Source organism: Hyperolius riggenbachi, chromosome 2, assembly GCF_040937935.1.
Source record: "Hyperolius riggenbachi isolate aHypRig1 chromosome 2, aHypRig1.pri, whole genome shotgun sequence".
Taxonomy (NCBI): Eukaryota; Metazoa; Chordata; class Amphibia; order Anura; family Hyperoliidae; genus Hyperolius; species Hyperolius riggenbachi.
Window position 1 is genome coordinate 91,108,812 of NC_090647.1, and position 26,658 is coordinate 91,135,469.

Here is a 26,658-nt window from a genome sequence, read left to right on the forward strand (position 1 = left end):
AGGGCAGTTGATCACACAGCAGGTAGGCACACAGCAGGGCAGCAGGTAGGCACACAGAAGAGCAGTGGATCACACAGCCGGACAGCAGGTAGGTACACAGTGGGGTAGTGAGGCACACAGCAGGGCAACAGGTAGGCACACAGAAGGGCAGTGCATCACACAGCAGGACAGCAGGTAGGCACACAGTGGAGTAGTGAGGCACACAGCAGTGCAGCAGGTAGGCACACAGCAGGGCAGCAGGCAGGCACACAGTAAGTAGGCACACAACGGTGCAGCAGGTAGGCACACAGTGGGGTAGTGCGGCACACAGCAGGGCAGCAGGTAGGCACACAGAAGGGCAGTGGATCACACAGCAGGAAAGAAGGTAGGCACACAGTGGGGTAGTGAGGCACACAGCAGGGCAGCAGGTAGGCACACAGTGGGGTAGTGAAGCACACAGCAGGGCAGCAGGTAGGCACACAGAAGGGCAGTTGATCACACAGCAGGTAGGCACACAGCAGGGCAGCAGGTAGGCACACAGAAGAGCAGTGGATCACACAGCCGGACAGCAGGTAGGTACACAGTGGCGGTGCCCAGGCTTGCTGTGGGGTTTGTAGGACTGATTGACGTGCTGTGTTTGGTGTAGCTCTCGGAGCCCAATCAGGATGGTGCGGGGGGGCGGGCTGCAGCTCCGGTTGCCTAGGCTTGCTGGATGAGGTGGGGCAGACACTGACAGGAGAGAGGAGGGGGCCTGGCTCTGCTCGCTGAAGAATACAATAGCTAGGAACGCACACAATGCAGGACAGCAGCTCTTCCCACGCCTGATGATCCAGGTAAGCTGCACCAGAGAAGGGGATCGCTGTGCCGGTGTTCCGACGAAATAACCTACCCGTCGAATGAGCCAACATTCACTACAATATCAAACGTATAGCAGGGGTTAGGGGAGGGGATAGTAAAGTCTATGGTCCTCTCCTCTGACATCCTGCCCTGTACGGGGACAGAGGGGGCGGGCTGGGCGGCTTCTGTCACAGCTGATGGAGGATGTCATTCATTGTCACCACCTGGCAGTACAGGCTCTCCTGGCTGCTGCTGGGGATAGGCAGGCTCAAGTTTGTTGCTGGGAGAAGATCTCACCATATTCCCTCCATCTGTGCACTGCACATTGCTTTGTTTCCACCCACTCTTGTGCCATCACTCCAGTCCTGCCCACCAGCATTAGCAATAATAATAGTAATGTGCCTGGGTGGTGGTGAGATGTACTGTAGCATGGGGGGGGGGGGGGGGGGGTAGAGATAGAAGCCCCCATCCTGCAGCCTGGTCCTGCCTGCACCTGCTCCTCACTAGTTTACTTCTGATGCTCCTGCTGCTGCTTTATTGTTATTGATGAACACGTGGCTGTTATTTTTCATGCACTGTACTTCACTATCTACATGCAGGGTCCTAATATTCAATATCACTGGATGTTTCTGCAGTGCTCTACAGAGTATATTGGACAATTCATGTCAATAACTACACTAGTTCCCTTTGCTTGAAACCAAATCCCAGTTCTCTTTACTCTTATGTCCACCTTTTATGTTCTCTTTGTAGATCTGTATATAGCAATGTACTGTTTGAGTACTAAAAAGTTTACCTCACACGCTTGACTAGTCGGCTGAAGCGGCCGATAAAAATCACCTCAGCCGACAATCAAGCTTGTGTACGGTAGCCCTCGACCCCCCCCCCCCCCCCCCCCCAACGATCCACCGAGTGGATCTACTCACCCGATCAGCGGCCAACTTGTTTGAAGGCGCCGCTTTGCTGCGTGACATCACACGCGTGCCGCTCCTTTTATCCCTCCTTCCCCACGCAAAGCTACAGTACGCATCATCAGCAACACAGCTGTCGGGCGTCTGTACTGGCTGGTCCAGCGATGTCGCCCCCGATACCCAATCGGAGACATCAATCACAGGTGCGTAGGCCCCAAGTCACACTTGTCTGTCAGTTTTTTGCATGCGGTTTTCTGCACACCATGGCCCATATGCAATTAACTTTTTCTCCTGACTTTTCTCCTGGGTGATATTTTTACAACTTGTCATAAAACGCCTTTTAAGTCACCAACAAGCAAGAAAATACTCAAAATACATTTGATAGTACTTTTTCACCAACTTGTGGGTACTTTTTTCACCAACTTGTGGGTACTTTTGCGATTGTAAAATGCTGAAAATTTAGTTTACAAAGAAAATGAAAATTATCTCCTAGGAGATAACTCAGGTGACAAAATAAATTGCGTATGGGCCCATGTGTGTTTGCATTTGGGCAAACGTTTGCGTTTTTTCACAGAAGCTAATGTAGTTGATAGGGAAAATGCACACAGTTCTGCGCTGCTGTCAGTTTTTATTCTGCATAGGAAAACGCATTCAAGGGTGAACTAGCCCATTGATTAACATTGGTTCTCACTTTTTGTGTGCTGAAAACGCCAGTGTGACAACTGCCTTGAGTATGAAAGTATGATAAGATCATTTAGGCTGGTTTCACAGTGGGAGGTTACGGGTAGAGTGGGGCCGAACCTCCGATTTTCGGTTCGCGAACTTCCGCGGAAGGTTCGGTTTGCGTAAACGTTCGCCAACCGCAATAGACTTCAATGGGGATGCGAACTTTGAAAAAAAAAAAATTATGCTGGCCACAAAAGTGATGGAAAAGATGTTTCAAGGGGTCTAACACCTGGACCCCCAGGTGGAGGAGTGGGATACATGCCAAAAGTCCCCGGGAAAAATCTGGATTTGACGCAAAGCAGCGTTTTAAGGGTAGAAATCACATTGAATGCTAAATGACAGGCCTAAAGTGCTTTAAAACATCTTGCATGTGTATACATCAATCAGGTAGTGTAATTAAGGTACTGCTTCACACTGACACACCAAACTCACCATGTAACGCACTGCAAATAGCTGTTTGTGTAGTGACGGCCGTGCTGGACTGGTGCGCACCATGGCGAGAGTGCAGGTTTTGGTGGCTTTACAGCCCATATGGTCGCCTGGCTGATGTAGCTGAATGACAGAACAGTGACTGTCCAGCTGATCAAATTTGGTCTGACCACAATGAGGCAACGACCTTATTATCGTGGGTGTGCCCCCCGAGACACTCATCTAGGCGCCGGTCATTGCTTCATTGTGATACGCAAGCCCCTTCACCACGGCAAGGTAATGATCACGAAGGGGAATGGGCGCATGTACATGCCTTTTCTTTTGTTGTTGCAGCTGCCCGCAGTGCAGCCAGAAAAATTAGGCAGTCATGTACACGCACCAGAAACATTACTGCTAGCAGCGGCCTAAAAAATTCAGCAATCCGCCTGGAGTCCCGGACCCTGTTGGTGGTGGCGGAGAAGGTAGTCAAGCGGCCTGCAGGCAGACGTGCTGTGTGGAGGGACTGGGAGCGACTTAGTCTTCTTGGGGCAGGCCAGGCAGCCAGTCACACGGCGTGCAGGCAGAGATGCTGTGTGTGCGGGGACTGACTTAGTCTTGGGGCGGGCAGCAGCCCTCCGGGATCCATGCCTCATTCATTTTGATAAAGGTAAGGTACTTAACAGTTTTGTGACTTAGGCGACTTCTCTTCTCAGTGACAATGCCTCCAGCTGCGCTGAAGGTCCTTTCTGACAGGACGCTTGCGGCAGGGCAGGAGAGAAGTTGGATGGCAAATTGGGACAGCTCTGGCCACAGGTCAAGCCTGCGCACCCAGTAGTTCAAGGGTTCCTCATCGCTGTTCACAGCAGTGTCTACATCCACACTTAAGGCCAGGTAGTCGGCTACCTGCCGTTCCAGGCGTTGGTGGAGGGTGGATCCGGAAGGGCTACGGCGAGGCGTTGGACTAAAGAACGTCTGCATGTCCGACATTACCATGAGATCGCTGGAGCGTCCTGTCTTTGACTGCGTGGACACGGGAGGAGGATTAGTGGCAGTGGTACCTTGCTGGCGTTGTGCTGTGGGGGGTTCACTGAACAGAAAAGGTATGCAGTGGTGGGTTCACAGAACAGGTATGCAGTGGCAGGTTCACAGAACAGGTATACAGTGGCGGGTTCACTGAACAGAACAGGTATACAGTGGCAGGATCACTGAACAGAACAGGTATACAGTGGCGGGTTCACTGAACACAACAGGTATGCAGTGGCGGGTTCACTGAACAGAACAGGTATGCAGTGGTGGGTTCACTGAACAGGAATACAGTGGCGGGTTCACTGAACAGAACAGGTATGCAGTGGCGGGTTCACTGAACAGAACAGGTATGCAGTGGCGGGTTCACTGAACAGAACAGGTATACAGTGGCAGGTTCACTGAACAGAACAGGTATACAGTGGCGGGTTCACTGAACAGAACAGGTATGCAGTGGCGGGTTCACTGAACAGTACAGGTATGCAGTGGCAGGTTCACTGAACAGGTATGCAGTGGTGGGTTCACTGAACAGGTATGCAGTAGTGGGTTCACTGAACAGGTATGCAGTGGTGGGTTCACAGAACAGGTATGCAGTGGCAGGTTCATTGAACAGGTATGCAGTGGTGGGTTCACAGTACAGGTATGCAGTGGTGGGTTCACAGAACAGGTATGCAGTGGCAGGTTCACTGAACAGGTATGCAGTGGTGGGTTCACAGTACAGGTATGCAGTGGTGGGTTCACAGAACAGGTATGCAGTGGCAGGTTCACTGAACAGGTATGCAGGTATCCAGTGGGCTCACTGAACAGAACAGGTATGGTGTACTCACTGAACAGCACAGGTATGCAGCCAGGAACAAGCTAAGCCCAACTAATCTTTCCCTATGAGAGACAGTCTGCAGCAGCTCGCCCTACTCTCACTAACGCAGGCACACGAGTGAGCTTAATGGCCGCTGCTGCCTGCCTTTTATTAGGGGGGGGGAGTGGCTGCAGGGGCTAGTGTAGCCTAATTGGCTACACTGGGCCTGCTGACTGTGATGTAGTGGGTCAAAGTTGACCCCCATGGTGCATTATGGGGCGAACCGAATTTCCGCAAAACTTCGCCCAACTCTAGTTACAGGCGCACGTTAGAGCAGCCTGTAACGCACCCCACCGCACAGCAATGAAAAATCAATGGGCTGTTCACAGTGCCCACGTTGCGTTACTTAGTAACGCTGCGCCATAAGACAACATACTGCATGCAGTGCTTTATAAGCGGCAGAGCCGCGTTAGACTGCTTGCACATGCTCAGTAACGTTGGTGAGGAGCGGAGAGCGGGCAAGCACATGGCTAATTAATATTCACTGCACTCAGTGACGTGCAGTGTTTACTTCCTGGAGCGGCCGCTCTGTGCGGCGATTGGCCGGGCGGGACCACGTGATGCCGCATGCGTCCAAGAGTACGCATCACGGCATCACGGACGCCAGAGTGAGCTGCACAACGCGGCTCACTCTGACGTCCACAGCAGAGAGCACCAGGCATTGCGTTAGGGGCACGTTATGCGACCATAACGTCCCCTAAAACGCAACGTCCTGGTGTGTAACTAGCCTAAGATTGAAACTGAATTGATCCACGGCATCATATGTTCTCTATGGAGACGTAAGCCGTGTAAAACATAAGGCCAGTGACACTAGGGAACACATACATCTTATCGAGCATACGATTGTTCACTAAAACTCACAATGAATGAGCACCTGTACAGCGACTGTTCAAAAACTTCCAGAACTTTTGCGCATGCTCATTCTTTGTGAACTTTATAACTGTAGGTTCGTTTAAAGCGACCCTAAAGTGACAAAAAGTGCCCCTAGGGGGTACTTACTTTGGGAGGGGAAAGTCTCTGGATCTTAAAGAGGATCACTCGTCCTCCCTTCAGCCCCGTTGCAGCGGTGGGAATCCCCCGAAAGTCTGACGACAAGGCCTTGCTAGGCGCTACAGGCATGTGTCCTAGTGGCTTTCTGCTCGGGCTCCGGCGGAAATAGCCCGATTGGGTCCGCTCTACTGCGCAGGTGCAAGCTAGATTAAAGAGAATCTAAACTCAAAAAAAAAATGAGTTTCACTTACCAGGGCCTTTACCAGCCCCCTGCAGCCATCCTGTGCCCTCGTAGTCACTCACGGCTCCTCTGGACCCCCGCCACCGGCTAGTTTCGTTTTTGTTGACTCGGAGTCTATGGCCCGCCACGAGTACCTTTGCACACATTCCCGCTGGTGCAGGACGCTATCGCGGACGGCAACACGTATATTTGTACGCGTTGCGCCTGCCCGCCGACTCCAAGTCATCCTGTAACTGACCTACTGGTAAATTGGAGATACATAGCTCCATTAGCTTGAAGGGAGACATTGATTGCTAGCAGTGGCTGTTACTTTTAACTGGAAAAATTACCAGCGGACAGCCCATAGACTTTCAGGCCACTTTTACACTTGACACATTCCATTGCGGTGCGATTTTTCTACAGTTGCAGCAAAAAGGTCCCACCGCACGTTACCACTGAGTGCCATGCAGTGAGGAATATGAGGCATACTTTACAATAAAAGTATGCCTTACTTCTGGATTAAACGCGGACAACGCACAGATACTTTTGCGAGGTCCTGATAAGCCCCGCCGCACTGCACTGCAATCAGTGTGATAGCCGTATAAGACTTCTGCGATGAGATTCAGCATTTTTGTGTGACGCAATGGAATGTGGTATGGGCCCTTTTACACTTAATGTGTTGCTATGCGTTGTGTTACATTTCATTTTAATGCGTTTTTACTCCATAGCAGTGCATTGTGAAAAAGCTTCGGCTTTTCAGCGTATAGTGTGAAAGAGGCCAGAGGGAAACATGGATACTGGACCGCACTGCTACTCTCAGTTACAACTGACAGCAAATGATATAGTGCAAAAAAGGACCCTAAGTGTGAAAGGGTGCTCATTGTGACTGTGTACAATTTTTTAAAGGGTACCCGAGATGGGAAGCCTAATCAGGTTGTCATATTTATTTCCTTTTAAACAATACCTGTTGCCTGGCAGTCCTGCTGATCTTTCTGGCATGGGTAGTGTCTGAATCACACACCTGAAACAAGCATGCAGCTAATCCAGTTGGACTGAGTCAAAAACACCTGATCTGCATGCTAGTTAAGGGTCTATGGCTGAGGGCCCATTTCCACTACTGCGGAAATCGGACTGAATCCGCAGAGTTTTCCCACAGGCAAATCTCGCGGGGAAACTCTGCCAAAGGGGGTTATGCTGCCGCCGTCCAAATAGCTTGCCATAGGCTAAGGGATTCGCTGCCATTCGGCTTCCAGGATTCAACTGCGTACTTATTTAAGAAGAACGGCTAGTGGAAACGGGCCCTAAGGGCTTGTTCACGCTATTTGGCCTGCTGTCGGTTATGATACACTTCACATAGTGTGCGATACGCATGGTAACATGGAAGTCCATTGACTTTCATATGGCGCCGGCGGCGGGAAAACGGAGGGGACCCAGAGGACACTTGGGAACCTTGTGGGCTATGGGGCCTGGAGGAAGCACCGGGTAAGTCCAGATTTGCTTTTTTTCACCGCTGCTCAGGGTCCCTTTTATCCCACTTGTTGACAAGATTTGTAAGTTGAAATAAGGTGTCATAGTTCTCCTTAGAAGATCTTTGTGGGCCACTGCAGATATTTATTTCTAAATACTTAATCTTCTCCCCACACTTCTTCAGAGGAACTTTTTTGCTTTTTTAAGTTGTCATTTGTCTTATCTTTGTTGATTTTATAGTTTGAGCACCGAGGGAAATGTTGGAGGTTCCTCATTGCTCCCATTATTGAGTTTACCAATAGTAAAGTGTCAGAGTGATGTCATCTGTATATATCTTTTGTTTTATTTACATCACTAATGTTTTAAGGCATTTGTTGTTCTTGTTAAGGCTCACACACACGCTCAACAAAAGTATTTTAAATGCACGATTATCAAACAACTTGAAGAAGTTGGACAACTTTTGTCAAGTAAAATATCACTTATAAGAGGCGACCAACGACTGATAAGACGCAGCTCAAGTCAGTTCATCTATTGGATTGACTTGAGCTGGGTCTTATCAGTCGTTGGTCGCCTCTTATAAGTGATATTTTACTTGTCAAAAGTTGTCCAACTTCGTCAAGTTGTTTGATAATTGTGCATTTAAAGGAATACTGTAGGGGGTCGGGGGAAAATTGAGTTAAACTTATCCGGGGCTTCTAATGGTCCCCCGCAGACATCCTGTGCCCGCGCAGTCACTCACCGGGGCGCCTCCGGTTCACTTCTTGAATTTCAGACTTTAAAGTCGGAAAACCACTGCGCCTGCGTTGCCGTGTCCTCGCTCCCGCTGAGGTCACCAGGTCACCAGTATGGTCTGTGCATGCGCAGTACGCTCCTAGTGACAGCAGCGGGAGCGAGGACACGGCAACGCAGGCGGGGTCAGAGCATCGGTGAGTGGCTGTGCAGGCACAGGATGTCTGCGGGGGACCATTAGAAGCCCCGGGTAAGTTCAACTCATTTTCCCCCAACCCCCCTACAGTATTCCTTTAAAAGACTTTGTTGTGGGCTTTATCTTGTATACCGTACTTCTAATCAGGGCCGGCCTTTGACCTGAGCGACCGGTGCGATCGCTCAGGGCGCCGGCTTCCAGGGGGCGCTCCTGCCACTTGGCTGCATGTGTTTTTTTTTAATACGGAGCCCCGGCTGGGTCCGTCTCACTCCGCTCCGCCCCGCCCCCTAGTGCCACTGCTGGGGGTGATGGGGCATGGGGGGCAAACATGCCCGTGCGGCCACCGTGATGGAGGGGGGAGCCGCAGCCGGGGGAGGGCAGCCCGACCTCTCCCTCCCTTCCTCTCCGGGCCACCCTCCGTGCTCCCCCCTCAGACTGCAGCAGAGAGAACAACTCACCTCCCTGGTTCCGGTCGCCGGCGCCTCTCACTTGCCGCTGGTCTCCTCTTATACATAGTAACTGATGCACACTAAACTTCCTGCTTAACAGGAAGTTTAGTGTGTATCAGTAACTATGTACAGTAGAAGAGGAGACCAGCGGCAAGTGAGAGGCGCCGGCGACCGGAACCAGGGAGGTGAGTTGTTCTCTCTGCTGCAGTCTGAGGGGGGAGCACGGAGGGTGGCCCGGAGAGGAAGGGAGGGAGAGGTCGGACTGCCCCCCCCCCCCCCCCGCGGCTGCGGCTCCCCCCTCCATCATGGGGGGCACCTACCTAACCTATCCTGGGGCAGCTACCTATCTAACCTATCCTGGGGGGCACCTACCTATCTAACCTATCCTGGGGGGCACCTACCTATTTAACCTATCCTGGGGGGCACCTATCTATCTAATCTATTCTGGGGGGCACCTACCTATCTAACCTATCCTGGGGGGCACCTATCTATCTAATCTATACTGGGGGGCAGCTACCTATCTAACCTATCCTGGGGGCACCTACCTAATCTAACCTATCCTGGGGGGCACCTACCTATCTAACCTATCCTGGGGGGCACCTACCTAATCTAACCTATCCTGGGGGGCACCTACCTATCTAACCTATCCTGGGGGGCACCTACCTATCTAACCTATCCTGGGGGGCACCTACCTATTTAACCTATCCTGGGGGCACCTATCTATCTAATCTATACTGGGGGGCACTAACCTATCCTGGGGGGCACCTACCTATCTAACCTATCCTGGGGGCACCTATCTATCTAATCTATACTGGGGGCAGCTACCTATCTAGCCAATACTGGGGGCACCTACCTATCTAACCTATCCTGGGGGGCACCTACCTATTTAACCTATCCTGGGGGGCACCTATCTATCTAATCTATACTGGGGGGCACCTACCTATCTAACCTATCCTGGGGGGCACCTATCTATCTAATCTATACTGGGGGGCAGCTACCTATCTAACCTATCCTAGGGGCACCTACCTAATCTAACCTATCCTGGGGGGCACCTACCTATCTAACCTATCCTGGGGGGCACCTACCTATCTAACCTATCCTGGGGGGCACCTACCTATCTAACCTATCCTGGGGGGCACCTATCTATCTAATCTATACTGGGGGCAGCTACCTATCTAGCCAATACTGGGGGCACCTACCTATCTAACCTATCCTGGGGGGCACCTACCTATCTAACCTATCCTGGGGGGCACCTATCTATCTAATCTATACTGGGGGCAGCTACCTATCTAGCCAATACTGGGGGCACCTACCTATCTAGCCAATACTGGGGGCACCTACCTATCTAACCTATACTGGGGGCAGCTACCTATCTAATCTATACTGGGGGGCAGCTACCTATCTAACCTATCCTAGGGGCACCTACCTAATCTAACCTATCCTGGGGGGCACCTACCTATCTAACCTATCCTGGGGGGCACCTACCTATCTAACCTATCCTGGGGGGCACCTATCTATCTAATCTATACTGGGGGCAGCTACCTATCTAGCCAATACTGGGGGCACCTACCTATCTAACCTATCCTGGGGGGCACCTACCTATCTAACCTATCCTGGGGGGCACCTACCTATCTAACCTATCCTGGGGGGCACCTATCTATCTAATCTATACTGGGGGCAGCTACCTATCTAGCCAATACTGGGGGCACCTACCTATCTAGCCAATACTGGGGGCACCTACCTATCTAACCTATACTGGGGGCAGCTACCTATCTAATCTATACTGGGGGCAGCTACCTATCTAACCTACGCTGGGGGAAGCTACCTATCTAACCAATACTGGGAGCAACTACCTATCTAACCTATACTGGGGGCAGCTACCTATCTAACCTATACTGGGGGCAGCTACCTATCTAATCTATACTGGGGGCAGCTACCTATCTAACCTATACTGGGGGAAGCTACCTATCTAATCTATACTGGGGGCAGCTACCTATCTAACCTATACTGGGAGCAGCTACCTATCTAGCCAATACTGGGGGTACCTACCTATCTAACCTATACTGGGGCAGCTACCTATCTAATCTATACTGGGGGCAGCTACCTATTTAACCTATACTGGGGGCAGCTACCTATCTAATCTATACTGGGGGCAGCTACCTATCTAACCTATACTGGGAGCAGCTACCTATCTAGCCAATACTGGGGGTACCTACCTATCTAACCTATACTGGGGCAGCTACCTATCTAATCTATACTGGGGGCAGCTACCTATTTAACCTATACTGGGGGCAGCTACCTATCTAATCTATACTGGGGGCAGCTACCTATCTAATCTATACTGGGGGTATCTACTTATCTAATCTATACTGGGGGCAGTTACCTATCTAATCTATACTGGGGCAGCTACCTATCTAACCTATACACTGGGGGCAGCTACCTATCTAATCTATAGCTGGGACAAATGCCTATCTAACCTATACTGGGGCAAGTATACTGGCTACCTATACTGGGGGCACCTACATGGCTAACCTATACTGGGGGGGATCTATAGCTGGCTACCTTTACTGGATCACCTATGCCTGGCTACCTATACTGGGGGGGACTTATAGCTATATGTCAGGAATCAGGATGGACGGAGGCACGCTGAGCCTCAGGCTGCTGCAGAGAAGCGCGCAGCACGTGTGCCACTCAGCCCTGTGACAATGTCCTGAGTGACGACGAGTCCTTCTCCTCTCCTGCTCCCTGAATCCTGGCACCTACACTGGCACTAAGTCTGCAGACTGCTCTGCAGACAGTAAGAAGAGAAGACTGACCAGCAAAGAGTAAGGCTCCCCAACCTCCCTACGCTAAAGGGGGAATATGCTTCTGCTGCTAGATAAACTAATGGGGGGGATCTGCTGCCTAAATACACTAAAAGGGGTGCGCTCACACGCGAAGAGGATGAATTTGGGGGGGGGGGGGGCACCAAAATCTGGTTACGCTCAGGGCGCTGTGAAACCTAAGGCCGGCCCTGCTTCTAATCAATATCTCTGCTGTTAGATTGTACAAAATCGGTGATAGTAGGCAGTCTTGACTCACTCCATTATTTATTTTATAAGTTAAACTGTTGTATTTAATTCAGCCTGACTGATTTGCTTACAATTTTCTGCTTCTACCAATAAATCATATCCTTGATTCTATACAAACAATGATAAAGTGTGTTGAAGAAAGAGGAGTTAGTCTGAAACTCGGTAATGTTATGACCTTTTTCCCACAAATGGGACACCTTCAGTTTAAGGGCCCATTCACACTTAAAAAGCACAAATCGGTAGCGGTTAGCACTACCGCTTTGCGCTGGTTATTTTACCGCGATTAGCTCGGTAAAATCACTGTACACGTCCGTGATCCCCGATAATCATGATCAGCGCTTGTAAAAGCACTGTACCGCCATCGCTCTAGAATCGCGGCAAAATGCTGCAGGTAACACGTGCGATTGTCATTAATCGCGAAACGCCTGCAATCGGTGGCAATCGCGGCAGTGAGATCACTGCCATTAGGTTTCTATTGCACTAGTGCTTTAAAAAGTGCCGGCTCTTCGGCGATTAGCGAGAATCACCCACTAATTGCCCTAGTGAGAACAGGAGAACAGATCAGTTATTAACAGATTATTAACTAGCTATTAACAGATCAGTGGATTTTAGTACCAGCAGTTTGTATTGTTTTGCTATATGGCCAAATCATGTTTCTGGTTTTGGGGGGTTTATTTTCATGCTGGGCATTTGGCTATTACAGAATTTAAATGTTTGGCACTGGAGACATGGCCAGTCTCTATCTGTTTGAGTTACTGTATGATATACTGTATATAGATAAGAGGGGTGGGTAAGGAGAGATTAATATTACTGTTTAGTAATTATATATTTACTACATCTTCTGCAGCCCTTTTACAGAGCAAACAGATTAGCTTTAGTTAATAGGTTAAAGAGAACCCGAGGTGGGTTTGAAGAATATTATCTGCATACAGAGGCTGGATCTGCCTATACAGCCCAGCCTCTGTTGCTATCCCAACCCCCCCTAAGGTCCCCCTGCACTCTGCAATCCCTCATAAATCACAGCCACGCTGCTGACAAACAGCTTGTCAGAGCTGGCTGTGTTTATCTCTATAGTGTCAGTCTGCTGCTCGCCCCGCCTCCTGCAGAACTCCAGTCCCCGCCTGCATCCCTTCCCTCCCTGCTGATTGGAGGGAAGGGACGGGGGCAGGGACCGGAGCTATGCAGGAGGCGGGGGAGCAGCTGAGACTGACACTACAGATGTAAACACAGCCTCACAGCACGGCTGTGATTTATGAGGGATTGCAGAGTGCAGGGGGACCTTAGGGGGGTTTGGGATAGCAACAGAGGCTGGGCTGTATAGGCAGATCCAGCCTCTGTATGCAGATAACATTCTTTAAACACACCTCGGGTTCTCTTTAAAGAGGTTATAGCTAGGCATTAGAACGAGGGTAACGTTAAAGAGGTAGTTACAATAGCTGTTTAAAGAGGAACTCCAGCCTAAACAAACATGCTGTCATTAAGTTACATTAGTTATGTAAATTAAAATAGATAGGTAATATAATCTGTTACCCACACTGTTTTAAATGAACAGGCAAATGTTTGATTTCATGATGGCAGCCATCTTTTTGGTTGAAAGGAGGTGACAGGGAGCATGAGACACAGTTCCAACTGTCCTGTGTGCGGATCACCCTCCCAGTTGCTAGGCAACGTGAATAACAACATAAGAAATCCCATCATGCTTTGCACAGCATCAGGGAAAAACCGCCTCGGCAGATTTCTTTGATGGGGTGGAGCTTAGCTAAAAATGCAGCTAAAAATGATGCTTTGGTAAGAAAAACAAAGTTCTGAGGCTGTGAAACTGTTAAAGAAACACCAAGCCTTTTCAGTTCTGCTGAGTAGATTTTTAGTCCGGAGGTTCACTTTAAGATGATAAAGGACATGCATCTGTCAATAGTTAAAGTTAAGGGGAGAAGTAAAGGTAAGAAATGAGGAAGAGGCTAAGTGGGGAAGACATTATTTAGGGCCACTTTTATACTTGCGCTGGTATGTCACATCGTGTTGCACAAAATCGCTGCATCCCGTCGCTATCACACTGAACACGTTATGAAGTGTTGCAGCGGGTCCCGTCGCAGCACTATAAACGTTACCTTTGCGTCGTGTGCATTAACCCCGGTAGTGAGGTATACTTTCAATGTAAAGTTTACCTCACTGATTTAACAGTGCGACTCATTGGGAGTGGAGCAGTGCGATTCTTAAAGTGGACCTGAACTCTTGCACAGGACAGAAGGAAAACGTAGAGAAATGCACCCTGGAGAGCTTAGCCTGTCTAATTCTCCCTTATCTGTGTCTAATCACAAGTTGTTATTTAATCTCTCCCCTGTGTCACATGACTGCTATGGCAGATAAGGCAGATAAGGCAGCTCATTTTAAAGCACAGGATGTTAAAGTGGACCTGAACTCGGAACGTACTCTCTGCTCTAAAAGATACACAACAGCATAATAACCGGTAAAGAAAAAACATTTCTTTGTTACGGCTGATACAAATCCTAAAATACATCATCGCTGTTTCTACTTCTTGACTCATGGAAGCAGCCATATTGTTAACATCCTGTACTTGCAAATGAGCTTATCTGCCGTGGCAGTCATGTGACACAGGAGAGAGGTCAAATTGCAATCACAGTCAACTTGTGATTAGACACAAATGAGGGGGAATTAAACAGGCTAAACTCTCAAAATACATACAGGGTGCATTTCTCTATGTTTTCATTCTGTCCTGTGCAAGAGTTCAGGTCCACTTTGAACATAGCACTGCAGCAAGTGTAAAAGGTGCCTGAGAGAAGAGATTGGAGTAAGGCCCCGTTCACACTTGCGGTTGTTTGCCAAACGGACCGGATGACCTGACCGGATCCGGACCGGATCCGGATCGGAACCGTACGGTTCTGATCCGGATCCGGTCAGGTTGCATCAGGTGTCCATCAGGATGCGATCCGGATCCGTTTGGCAAAAGTAACGTTAAAAACAAAAAAAATGTTGGGGTCTGGGAGGTCAGCAGAAGGGGGACCTGTGGAATCAGGCCCTCTGCTGTTTAGCACTCACCTCCACCTGCGACATGCTGCCAACATCTCCGGATCCGGATCCAGCTGTGCTGCTCCACTCCAAAATGCTTGCCCATGTGTCCCCATCCAATATCGCCGCAACAATCCCCATAGGAAGTGGGGTAGAACATCCGGATTTCTCAGCCAGTGTGTTGTGCGCTCTCCGGTTCCCATTGGTTTGTATTGGCCGGATGGTGCAGTCCGGCTCCGCCCCGGATACGGCTGCCGGAGGAGCCGGATGAAAAAATAGCGCATGTTGGAACGGAGGCCGGAGTCCGGATCCGGCCCGGATCCGGTCCGGCTCCGGTTCGGCAGAACGGACGCATGTGAACGGACGCATAGGCTTTCATTGCTATGCCGTGCGTCCGTTCCGTCCGTTCTGCAAGCGGTGCGGCTCCGGCACGGCGATTCCGGAGGGCCACCGCAAGTGTGAACCGGGCCTTAGGCATCAGGAAGGGGTAAGCTACATGCACAGTGTGTAGTTGTGTTATTTTTATTAAGAAAAAAGAGGTCTAGGCATCAAGAAGGGATTAATATTAAGGGAATCAGCTAAGCTGCCCATACACTACAGTGGTGTGAAAAACTATTTGCCCCCTTCCTGATTTCTTATTCTTTTGCATGTTTGTCACACTTAAATGTTTCTGCTCATCAAAAACTTTGAACACAAAATGCAGTTTTAAATGATGGTTTTTATTATTTAGTGAGAAAAAAACTCCAAATCTACATGGCCCTGTGTGAAAAAGTGATTGCCCCCCTTGTTAAAAAAATAACTTAACTGTGGTTTATCACACCTGAGTTCAATTTCTGTAGTCACCCCCAGGTCTGATTACTGCCACACCTGTTTCAATCAAGAAATCACTTAAATAGGAGCTATCTGACATAGAGAAGTAGACCAAAAGCACCTCAAAAGCTAGACATCATGCCAAGATCGAAACAAATTCAGAAACAAATGAGAACAAAAGTACTGTAATTGAGATCTATCAGTCTGGTAAAGGTTATAAAGCCATTTCTAAAGCTTTGGGACTCCAGCGAACCACAGTGAGAGCCATTATCCACAAATGGCAAAAACATGGAACAGTGATGAACCTTCCCAGGAGTGGCCGGCCGACCAAAATTACCCCAAGAGCGCAGAGAAAACTCATCCGAGAGGCCACAAAAGACCCCAGGACAACATCTAAAGAACTGCAGGCCTCACTTGCCTCAATTAAGGTCAGTGTTCACGACTCCAGAATAAGAAAAAGACTGGGTAAAAACGGCCTGCATGGCAGATATCCAAGGCGCAAACCACTTTTAAGCAAAAAGAACATTAAGGCTCGTCTCAATTTTGCTAAAAAAAATCTCAATGATTGCCAAGACTTTTGGGAAAATACCTTGTGGACCGACGAGACAAAAGTTGAACTTTTTGGAAGGTGCGTGTCCCGTTACATCTGGTGTAGAAGTAACACAGCATTTCAGCAAAAGAACATCATACCAACAGTAAAATATGGTGGTGGTAGTGTGATGGTCTGGGGTTGTTTTGCTGCTTCAGGACCTGGAAGGCTTGCTGTGATAGATGGAACCATGAATTCTACTGTCTACCAAAAAATCCTGAAGGAGAATGTCTAGCCATCTGTTCGTCAACTCAAGCTGAAGCGATCTTGGGTGCTGCAGCAGGACAATGACCAAAAACACACCAGCAAATCCACCTCTGAATGGCTGAAGAAAAACAAAATGAAGACTTTGGAGTGGCCTAGTCAAAGTCCTGACCTGAATCCTATTGAGATGTTTTGGCATGACCTTAAAAAGGCGGTTCATGCTAGAAAACCCTCAAATAAAGCTGAATTACAACAATTCTGCAAAGATGAGTGGGTGTGATGAAACGCGGAAAAGCCGCTGTCTCTCAAGGCGAGGCGGCTGTTTCCGCGTCCAGCATGGCGTCACAACGCGGAAAAAACGCTGCATGCCGCTTAGGCAGAGCGGCGGAATCCGCATCGGAGGCGGCTCCCGCACTCAGTTCACTGGATACATTGCAAGACAGTACTGGTGTGGCTGGGACTGATAGTCCACCAAGATTCAGACTTACACGCGCGCGAGCACAGAGGCAGAGTTTAAATAGCAGTTAGAAGGGTGTCGGCTGACCAGCTGGGTCAGCTGACAAATTCCACTGCTCTCATTGGACCAGCAATTAGGGAGGTCCTGGAAAGGTCCTAGAGTATATATACTGCTCGTTGTTCACTTGCTCTTTGTCTGGCGTGCGATCACATATGTGGAAGCACCCAGATCCGTAGTCAGACCCGCAAGTGTGCCGGGACCAGCTGGAGCTGTAATCCTACACTTAGCTAGATTTTGTTGATAGCTTAAAGTACTAGTTTGATTGTGATTATTTGTTATGACTTTTGCCTGCCTTGACTACCCTTCTGAACTCTGATCTTGTACCTTGATATTTCTGATACCCTGTTGCCGAACCCCGGCTCGTTTCTAGACTCCGCCTCAGCCTCCTGATTCTGTACCTCGATATTTCTGATACCCCGTTACTGAACCCTGCCTGTACTTAGACTCCGCCTTTGCCTCCTGATCTTGTACTTTATCTGTCCGTGTGTGTACGACCTGGCTTGTCCGACCTCGAGAACCGACCTTACCGTTAGAGGCGGTTCCTCGCTCTGTTAGCGACCTTTCCTCCTGAGGGTCACTTCCAGACATCCTTCCTACTGTCAGTCTGACTCCTCCCGTCTTGGAGAGCTCAGGTCTGCAGAAGGAATCTGTGCAGTACTCCTTGCTGCACTGAGGCCTAGTCCTCAAAGTGTTACTGTTACACCAAACACTACACTCTACTCAGGTGAACAGAGGTTAGCTAGTATATCGGATTATCGGTGAGACTGCAGATCACTTATATCTGGTATATATCTGTATTCCCAGTGATACTGCAGATCACCGGTAATCAGATCCTCTCTGTGCTTCACCGATCGTTACAGAACGCCAGACCAAATACAAAATGGACGCAAACACTGATTGTCTGGGTGTACTTGCCACTTCGGTGGACAACATCAATCAAGTACTGGGCGCCCACATAACTCTTATTGATGCCCTATCAGGGTCTGTACAAACCCTCCAGACATCAGTGGATCATGTGCGATCCTCTCCTAGCTCTGACATACGTATGCCTGTACCTGAAAGCTTTTCCGGCCACAGATCTGACTTCCGGAATTTTAGGAGTAGAGTATTGTCCTATTTTGAGTTGAGACCCCAATCTTCGGGTACTGAGACCCAGAGGGTCACGTTTATAAAGACTTTGTTGTCTGGCGACTCCCAGTCTTGGGCATATAGCCTGCCCGCCGGAGACAAAGCTCTTACCTCTGTAGAGGTATTCTTTAAAGCTATGGCAGTAATTTACGACGATTCGGACCTTGCTTCGACTTCTGAGCGGAAGCTCAAGCTTTTGCGTCAAGGCGAAGGTCCGGTCGAAGATTACGCGGCCAAGTTTAGGAGGTGGTCAGTTACGGCCAGGTGGGACACTTATGCCCTATTAGATCGTTTCTTGTCACAGCTGTCCGATGAGGTCTCTGATTTGATGTTAAGCCAGCCCGAGCCCAGAACAGTCGATGAGGCCATCTCAGCGGCCATCCGAATCGACCGCAGGCTGCGCTACCAAAAACAGACCAGGGGTAGTTCCCGTGTCAGAGGGGTATCTTACACTACGGTCCCAGTGACTCCACCTCCTACTATTTCACCTTCTCCCGTCTTGCCTCCATCCGAGCCGATACAGATTGCTCGGTCAAAATTGACCCAGGTAGAGCGAAGACGGAGAATGACCGAACAGCTGTGTCTGTACTGTGCTGAAGGGGGGCATATAGTACAGAACTGCCCTAACAAGCCGGGAAGATGCTACCGTTTAGGAGTGGTGGGGGGTAGCACCCTAGGTGCCCGGCTCATACCCTTAAACGAAAAACGTTTGCTCCTTCCATGTATGATTACATGGGGGGACAAATCTGAAGCCACAGAAGCCTTTGTTGATTCTGGCTCCGCGGCTAACTTTATGAGTTCAGAGTTCGCAGAAAAGTTGGGCATTCCGCTCACCCCAGTAAAACCACCTATCCAGGTTACTGCTGTGGACGACTCCCCGCTGCAAAGGGACCGTCCACTGTCTCAGACACCAGAGGTGGAAGTCACTATTGGGGTTCTGCATAACGAAAGTCTAAGTTTCTTTGTATTACACATGACCACCTCCACAATTGTTTTAGGAATGCCCTGGCTGCAGCACCATTCGCCACAGATTAATTGGGCTACAGGACAATTAACTAGTTGGTCAGACTTCTGTTCCCAACAGTGTCTAGGGAAGGTGACTTTAGGTCAGACCAAGTTGCATGTGGAGGGGGTTCCCGAGCAATACTCCGAGTTCTCGGATGTATTCTGTCCCAAGGCTGCTGACAAGTTACCTCCTCATCGCCCTTTCGATTGCCCCATCGATCTCCGTGCCGGTTGTATGCCCCCTAGGGGTCACCTGTATAATTTGTCTGGACCAGAGAAAATAGCGATGCAGGAGTACATTCATGACAATTTAGCCAAAGGGTTCATTCGCCCCTCCCGGTCGCCTGCAGGGGCCGGATTCTTTTTTGTTAAGAAAAAAGACGGAGGGCTGCGACCATGCATCGACTACCGTGGCCTGAATAAAATCACGGTGAAGAATCGTTATCCGTTACCATTGATAGACGATTTATTTACGCAAGTCACCAACGCTAAGATCTTTTCAAAATTAGATCTGAGGGGTGCATACAACCTCGTCCGCATTAGAAAGGATGATGAATGGAAGACGGCCTTCAACACTCCCGACGGGCATTACGAGTACTTAATGATGCCCTTCGGGTTGTGCAATGCGCCAGCCGTCTTTCAAGAATTAATCAACGAGGTATTCAGGGAGGTGTTGGGTAGGTTTGTACTAGTATACCTTGACGATATACTAATCTATTCCAACAACCTCCCCGAGCACAGGGTCCACGTTAAATTCGTGTTGGACAAATTGAGGCAAAATATGCTGTATGCCAAGGTGGAGAAATGTATTTTCGAGGTGACCACTGTCACATTTTTAGGGTATGTGATCTCCACCTCAGGCCTGTCAATGGATCCTGCCAAGGTCACAGCTGTCCTGGAATGGCCACAGCCAGTGGGGTTGAAGCCCCTGCAAAGATTTTTAGGTTTTGCGAATTACTATAGGAGGTTTATAAAGGGATACTCCACGATGATTGCCCCTCTTACCAGTCTCACAAAAAAGGGGGCAGATACCAACCACTGGTCTCCTGAGGCTGTGGCAGCTTTTTCTCACTTGAAAAAATTGTTTTGCTCTGCACCCATATTGAGACACGTAGACACCTCTTACCCATTCATTGTGGAGGTTGATGCCTCAGAAGTTGGAGTAGGGGCTGTGCTGTCTCAACGCTCTGGGCTGCAGGGAAGGTTGCACCCGTGTGCCTATTTCTCTCGGAGGTTTTCACCGGCAGAGAAAAACTACGACATAGGCAACCGGGAACTTCTGGCCATTAAATTGGCATTTGAAGAATGGCGCCACTGGTTAGAAGGGGCAGAACACACGATCACGGTGTATACTGATCACAAGAATCTGGAATACATCGAGGGGGCTAAGAGACTAAGTCCCCGACAGGCCCGTTGGTCGTTATTTTTTACGAGGTTCAGATTTATTATCACATACACTGCAGGCAGCAAAAACATCAAGGCAGATGCCCTGTCCAGATGTTTCGAATTAGAGACAGCACAGCCCCCCGCTCCTGAGTCCATCATCCCGCAGAAGCTGGTGTTAGCAGCCACAGAGACCTGGGAGGATTGGACAAAGGTTTTGGGTCCCTTTCAGCAGGATGTCCCTGAGGGAAAACCGGAGGGGGTCTTGTTTATCCCACTGTTTTTTCGTCTACAGGTCTTACAAATGTTTCACGCCCATAAGAGTGCTGGTCACCCTGGTGCTGCCAGAACGCAGGATCTGATTGCCAGGTGTGCTTGGTGGCCTTCTATGGCATCAGACTGCAAGGAATATGTCAGGGAATGTGCGGTATGTGCCAAAAGTAAACCCTCCCGGCAGGCACCTGTCGGTACCTTACAGCCTTTACCCGCCCCGAGTGAACCATGGACCCACTTGTCCATGGATTTTGTGGGTGAGCTCCCCAGGTCTGAAGGCATGTCGGTCATTTGGGTGGTAGTCGACCGCTTCAGCAAAATGGCCCATTTCGTGCCTTTGAAAGGACTCCCCTCGGCCCAAGAATTGGCTGACCTATTCATCGTCCACATTTTCCGGCTGCACGGCATTCCGGAGAACATTGTGTCCGATCGGGGAGTCCAATTTATCTCTAAATTCTGGAGGGCATTTTGCCACCAAATGGGCATGAAACTGTCTTTCTCGTCAGGCTACCACCCACAGACGAATGGGCAGACTGAACGAATTAATCAGTCTTTAGAACAGTTTTTAAGATGTTACGTTGCGGAGGCACAGAATGACTGGGTGAAGTTTCTGGCTTTTGCAGAATTTGCGCAGAATAATTTAAAGAGTTCTTCTTCTGGTTTTTCCCCGTTCCAGATTGTGACAGGGAGGTCGCCCAAGTTCTCCCCTTTGCCAGTTGCCTCTTCTCCGTTCCCAGCACTGGAGGATTGGCAGAGGTCACTCAGGGACAATTGGGGAATTGTTAGAGATAATTTGCAGTAAGCGTTCCAAAGTCAAAAGGGTCAAGTGGACAAGAGACGTTCCATGGAATGGAAGTTTCAGCCAGGGGATTTAGTCTGGGTGTCCACACGTCACTTGACCCTGAAGCAGCCTTCTGCCAAACTGGGCCCCAGGTTTGTGGGTCCGTTTTCTGTGACCAAAAAGATCAACAACGTCACTTATACCGTTGATCTCCCCGCCAGCATGCGTGGGGTGAGATCATTTCACGTATCCCTGCTCAAACCTGCAGTCCATGTGGGCCCTACTCCTCCTCCTCCTGTCCTGGTGGATAGCCATCCTGAGTTCGAAATAGAGAAAATTTTGGACTCTCGCATTGTCCAGAACTCGGTACAGTATCTGGTACACTGGAAGGGATATGGCATTGAGGAGAGACAGTGGGTACCGGGGACTCGCATGCATGCGGATGAGTTGAGGAAAGAGTTTCATGCCTTACACCCCGAGAAGCCTGGTAGGAGTTGTCCGGAGTCCACTCCTCGAGGGGGGGGTACTGTGATGAAACGCGGAAAAGCCGCTGTCTCTCAAGGCGAGGCGGCTGTTTCCGCGTCCAGCATGGCGTCACAACGCGGAAAAAACGCCGCATGCCGCTTAGGCAGAGCGGCGGCTCCCGCACTCAGTTCACTGGATACATTGCAAGACAGTACTGGTGTGGCTGGGACTGATAGTCCACCAAGATTCAGACTTACACGCGCGCGAGCACAGAGGCAGAGTTTAAATAGCAGTTAGAAGGGTGTCGGCTGACCAGCTGGGTCAGCTGACAAATTCCACTGCTCTCATTGGACCAGCAATTAGGGAGGTCCTGGAAAGGTCCTAGAGTATATATACTGCTGGTTGTTCACTTGCTCTTTGTCTGGCGTGCGATCACATATGTGGAAGCACCCAGATCCGTAGTCAGATCCGCAAGTGTGCCGGGACCAGCTGGAGCTGTAATCCTACACTTAGCTAGATTTTGTTGATAGCTTAAAGTACTAGTTTGATTGTGATTATTTGTTATGACTTTTGCCTGCCTTGACTACCCTTCTGAACTCTGATCTTGTACCTTGATATTTCTGATACCCTGTTGCCGAACCCCGGCTCGTTTCTAGACTCCGCCTCAGCCTCCTGATTCTGTACCTCGATATTTCTGATACCCCGTTACTGAACCCTGCCTGTACTTAGACTCTGCCTTTGTCTCCTGATCTTGTACTTTATCTGTCCGTGTGTGTACGACCTGGCTTGTCCGACCTCGAGAACCGACCTTACCGTTAGAGGCGGTTCCTCGCTCTGTTAGCGACCTTTCCTCCTGAGGGTCACTTCCAGACATCCTTCCTACTGTCAGTCTGACTCCTCCCGTCTTGGAGAGCTCAGGTCTGCAGAAGGAATCTGTGCAGTACTCCTTGCTGCACTGAGGCCTAGTCCTCAAAGTGTTACTGTTACACCAAACACTACACTCTACTCAGGTGAACAGAGGTTAGCTAGTATATCGGATTATCGGTGAGACTGCAGATCACTTATATCTGGTATATATCTGTATTCCCAGTGATACTGCAGATCACCGGTAATCAGATCCTCTCTGTGCTTCACCGATCGTTACAGTGGGCCAAAATTCCTCCAGAGCTCTGTAAAAGACTCACTGCAAGTTATCGCAAACGCTTGATTGCAGTTATTGCTGCTAAGGGTGGCCCAACCAGTTATTAGGTTCAGGGGGCAATTTCTTTTTCACACAGGGCCATGTAGGTTTTGAGTTTTTTTTTCTCGCTAAATAATAAAAACCATCGATTAAAAGTGCATTTTGTGTTCAATTATGTTATCTTTGACTAATAGTTAACGGTTTTTGATGAGCAGAAACATTTAAGTGTGACAAACCTGCAAAAGAATAAGAAATCAGGAAGGGGGCAAATAGTTTTTCACAGCACTGTATATAACTTTGTTTTCGTAACATCGATGGCAAACACAGAAATCAACTACAAATTTTGCCCTATTAGACTTTGTCTAATCAGCAGTCTAATTGGGCAAAAAATGTGTATGGTGTATGGCTAACGTCCTATTTACAATAATGGTGCACAAATTGGGCGTTTATAAATGTCCATTTTGCATGGAGTGGTTAAGATGAGCAATGGAAGAGATATGTTATTAACACCAATAAAAGCAACATTGTACAGGGAAATTACAAAACACATTTAAAGCAAACTTGTGAGATCGTTCAAGAGAAAAAGTTAGATACTTACCTCGGTAGAGGGAAGCCTTTGGTTCCTCCAAAGGATCCCCACATCCTCCTCCTGACCACTGATGGAAGCTGGGACCCCCTGAAAGTTCCCGCCCATGAATGAGCGCGGTGGTACTGTTCAGGCGCAGGCCGCCTACTGCGCAGTGGCATGGAGCTCTCTCAGGTTTGTTGGAAATAGCCGAGCCTGATCGGCACTGTGCCATTGGGCAGGCATGGAGTGTGATGGGCAGTGAGGACACACTTGTTCACAGATGGAAGCCCTTGTCAAAGAGGTTTGGGGGCGGGGGCTCCCAGCACGATTGATACAGGGAAGGGGGTAGGGAAAGCCCCTGAATTATCCAGAGGTTTCACTCCACTGAGGTAAGAATCCATTTGGGGCACATTTTTCCCTTCAGGTACACTTTATCTGGTACCCCTGCAGGGCTGTAGTCATATGCATCGCCCCCACCTCCCACCTGCCCATTTCCCACCCATAGCAATGGACCATTCCCAAGGCCAGATTTATACTTTTTCCGCCCCCAGACCAAGTTTGTTGGGGCTACCCTTCCACCCCCTCTTTCATGTGTATCATCCTTGTATTGGGGCTCCTTTCTTTCATGTACAGCTCCCTTGAGCCTCTCCCCATTTGCAGCTTTCTCTTTTATATGTTGCAACTCCTATTTCACATCTAGGTGCCCCCTTTGGCTGCATCCGCCCAAGGCCCGGGCCTATGCGGCCTTTCCACAAATCCAGCCCTGGACATTCCAGCTGAGCACACAGAGTTAAATACTAAATGCCATGAAGAATAGACAGTGTGTTTACTGTACTTTATAGAATGCCATGCAGGAGAAAGCTTATTTGTCCTGGTGTCTGGAAAGTCTGTCTAATCCACAAGGCAATATCGCATCCTATATTACCAGAGCCAGCCTATAAAAGTGAGAGTATGTCTGCCTGTTGCTGCGTCTGGCACATTTCAGAACGTGGAATACGGCCGGGGTAATTACTGTTTCCATTTGGTCACCTTTTACGATCGGTGCTAGAGATACATAACATAACACTGGTGCACATGTACCTCCTCAGAGACCCGCCCCCTCACTGCACCCATACCGAAAACCTTCCCTAATATTCCATGTGTGTGGTGTAACACCAATTCATCCTCTACCAGGGCCAGCAGAAAATAAGGCACTTACATTCAGGAAGAGTGGGATTCATATTACTTTAATTTAGAGTTAATTCTTCTACAACATACTAATCATAGGGGTCGTAAAGTAGCAATGTCACTTCACGCATGGTGGGCTGCAGTGCGTTTTATTACAGAGGAAATGTTAGATCAGTGTGACTGCTTTACTATTCTGAAATCACTAAGTCATTCTGCAGGTATTGGACCTCATGCACTAGACTTTTTAGCAATTGTAGTACTAGAAAGACGAGCACACTCTGGTCAATTTGGACATATATCTTCTTGCTTTTATTGCTAAATATCTCTACACACAGTGCAATTAATATCTCGTGAGAACCAGTACAAGCTCCTGGCAATAGATAGGAGATTGGCGACAGACATTGGCCTAGAGCTGTTTTGGGCAAACTGCCCATCTTCAAGCACATTTTCTTGGCTTGAAGACAAGCAGCGTGCCCAAAACAGCTCTAGGCCAGTGTCTGTCACCAATATGTAAAAGATACAGATGCATGGACTTAAGACCCGTACCCACAACACAATTTTCCTGTACGATTTTTAAAACATCACCGGCCAGCCAGTACAACATCGGCCATCCAATGTGCAAAATGGCTTTCCTGCCTTTTCACTATTTGCCTGGTGTTGTGTCACTTTCTTGGACATGACAGAATCTGGAGAGGGGGGAAGGTTAGTGTTAGGCAGAGGAGAGGAGAGGTTAGTGTTAGGCAGAGAAGAGGGGGAGGTTAGCGTTAGGCAGAGGAGAGGGGAGGTTAGTGTTGGGAAGAGAGGTGGAACGGTTAGTGCTAGGCAGAGGAGAGAGGGAGGTTCGTGTTGGGTAGAGAGGTGGAACGCTTAGGGTTAGGCAGTGGAGAGGGGGGGTTAGGGTTAGGCAGAGGAGAGAGGGGGGTTAATGCTAGGCAGAGGAGAGGGGGAGGTTCGTGTTAGGCAGAGGAGAGGGGGAGGTTAGTGTTAGGCAGAGAAGAGGGGGAGGTTAGAGTTAAGCAGAGGAGAGAGGGAGGTTCTTGTTGGAAAGAGAGGTGGAACGGTTAGTGCTAGGCAGAGGAGAGAGGGTTGTTAGTGTTGGGAAGAGAGGTGCAACGGTCAGTGCTAGGCAGAGGGGAGAGGGTGATTAGTGTTAGGCAGAGGAGAGGGGGAGGTTAGTGTTGGGAAGAGAGGTGGAACGGTTAATGCTAGGCAGAGGAGGGAGGAGGTTAGTGTTGGGAAGAGAGGTGGAATGGTTAGGGTTAGGCAGAGGAGGGAGGGGGGGTTAGGGTTAGGCAGAGGGGAGGGGGAGGTTAATGCTAGGCAGAGGAGAGGCGGAGGTTCATGTTAGGCAGAGGAGAAAGGGAGGTTAGCGTTAGGCAGAGAAGAGGGGGAGGTTAAGGTTGGGAAGAGAGGTGGAACGGTTTAAAGTGATTTAAAATAAACACATGATGTAGTTGCAAATGAATATTACATACTTACCTCACCGTCAGTTCCTCTCAGAAGCTCACCATTTTCTTCTTACAGTGATCCCTTCCAGTTCTGACAATTTTTGTCAGAACTGAAATGTATCAGCTGCTGTCAGTTATATATCAGCTGCTGTCAGTTACAACTGAATGTGCAAGGTAATGTCCATGTTTCCCTATGGCTTAAAGAGAACCTGAACTGAGAATAAAAAGCCAAAATAACCATACACAGGTCATAC

At 49.1% G+C, this 26,658-nt stretch overlaps 1 protein-coding gene across 2 annotated transcripts in view; it reads left to right on the plus strand.

The window, feature by feature from the left end:
* Positions 1-534: 534 nt before the first annotated feature.
* FRY (FRY microtubule binding protein) overlaps positions 535-26,658 on the plus strand; it is a 578,021-nt gene continuing 551,897 nt past the window's right edge. The window contains exon 1 of one of the 2 annotated variants that reach the window (XM_068267046.1): positions 535-551. The gene's annotated coding sequence lies outside the window, so the exon portion shown is untranslated. Of the gene's footprint in view, positions 552-724; positions 813-26,658 lie in introns of those variants that run through there. The other variant, XM_068267044.1, reaches the window with a different exon arrangement.